This window comes from Mus caroli, chromosome 3, assembly GCF_900094665.2.
Source record: "Mus caroli chromosome 3, CAROLI_EIJ_v1.1, whole genome shotgun sequence".
NCBI lineage: Eukaryota > Metazoa > Chordata > Mammalia > Rodentia > Muridae > Mus > Mus caroli.
The window spans coordinates 29,691,522-29,693,271 of NC_034572.1; the positions used below are offsets into that span (position 1 = coordinate 29,691,522).

The following is a 1,750-nucleotide window of genomic DNA, read 5'->3' on the forward strand; positions in this document are numbered from 1 at the left end:
AAATTGGTGTTTGGGTGTGGTCTGTGCCTAATGTAGGGTACAGAGGGGGACACCCTGCAATAAAGAGTCCCTTCAAGAGAAGACGAGAGGAGAGAGAGAAAAAGAGAGAGAGAGAGAGAGAGAGATGTATGTATGTGTATCTGTGTATATTTTGTCATTTGTGTGTGTGTATATGTTTGTGTGCATGTGTGCATATATGTTGTATGTGTATGTGTCTGTGTACATGTGTGCATGTATGTTGTATGTGTATGTGTCTGTGTGCATATGTTGCTGTTGGTTTGTTCTTGAGACAGTTTCATGTAGGCCAGGCTGGCCTTGAACTTACAACAATTCTTTATCTTTATTTTATGTGTATAAGTGTTTTGCATCATTCTGTTTGTACCATGTACTGCAGTCCCCGTGGAGGCCAGAAGAGGACCTCAGATCTCCACGGAGCTGGAGTTATAGGTAATTGTGAGTTATCTTTTGGGTGCTGGGGCTCAAATCAGGTCCTCTGGAAGGGCGAGCAGTGCTCCTGAAGCTCTGAGGCATCTTTCCAGACCCTAGGCCTCACTCTGCCTCCTGTGTGCCAGGACCGCGGCATGAGGTTCCGCCCTGACCTCTCACCTGTTTTGCTTCATCTGGGTTCAGTTTCCTCCCTGATTTTTTGTGTAGATTTTATGGTCACTTGTGTATGTGTGTGTCTTTGTCTCTCTCTGTCTGCCCGTGTCTCTTCGTCTTTATCTGTCTGTCTGTCTGTCTGTCTGTCTGTCTGTCTGTCTGTGTCTGTCTCTCTTTGTCTCTGTCTGTCTCTCTTTGTATCTCTTTCTATTTTTCTCTTTCTGTGTATGTGTCTGTCTCTCTGCTATGTGTGTGTGTGTGTGTGTGTATGTGTATGCAGTGCCTATGGAAAACAGAGACAGACACTGGATTCTCTGAACTGGAGTTATCCTCCCCGCCCTAACCTCCCTGGTGCTGGGAAGTGAACTCAAGTCCTCAGCAAGAGCAGAGATCTTACTTAACCTCTGAGCCACCTCTCTCGATCCTCTTCTCTAATTTTTCTTAGATACTTTCTGGATGCTCCTGGTGCACAACGATATGCTACATCTGAGATGGAATATGATTCAGAGACTAACGAGACACTTGAGCACACAAGCTCACCAACTCGGTGATTCTGGCTCCCTTAACTCTCGGGTATCAACACAACAAAACAGAGATTAAAAACTAAGTTAACACCCCCCCCCCACACACACACATACAAATGAACATAACATAATCTACACAAAAAATTAAGAGAAAAAAATGAATTGTCAAAAATTCTAGAATAGAAAGCAGGTTAGAAGTTCAGTGCAGAACCAGATTTCATCACCAGGAAACAGTGAAAGCTAATTGTTTCACTACAAAATGTTACCTTCTACAATGGATTACTATGCAACTGTAAATAAAAACAGAGGCTATGTGTACGACCCATGTACTGCAGTCCCTGTGGAGGCCAGAAGAGGACCTCAGAGGCAGGCAGATCTCCGGGTTCCAGGCCAACCAGAGCTGCTATAAGGTGAAGGATTCTTTGTATTGCTATGGGAGGGATTATGATACGTTTGCCAAGTGAAGAAAAGGCAAGGAGAACAGCTTAATAACTATTTCTCCTCCTCCTCCTCCTTCCTCCTCCTCCTCTCCTCCTTCCTCCTCCTCCCCCTCCTCCTCCCCCTCCCCCTCCCCCTCCCCTTCTTCTTCTTCTTCTTCTTCTTCTTCTTCTTCTTCTTCTTCTTCT

General features: G+C 45.0%; 1 long non-coding RNA gene across 1 annotated transcript in view; it reads left to right on the plus strand.

The window, feature by feature from the left end:
- Nucleotides 1-1,317: 1,317 nt before the first annotated feature.
- Nucleotides 1,318-1,750, plus strand: part of LOC110290644 — an 11,377-nt gene continuing 10,944 nt past the window's right edge. Inside the window, exon 1 of the long non-coding RNA XR_002377480.1 lies at nucleotides 1,318-1,534. This is a non-coding gene — a long non-coding RNA (uncharacterized LOC110290644). The remainder of the gene's footprint in view (nucleotides 1,535-1,750) is intronic.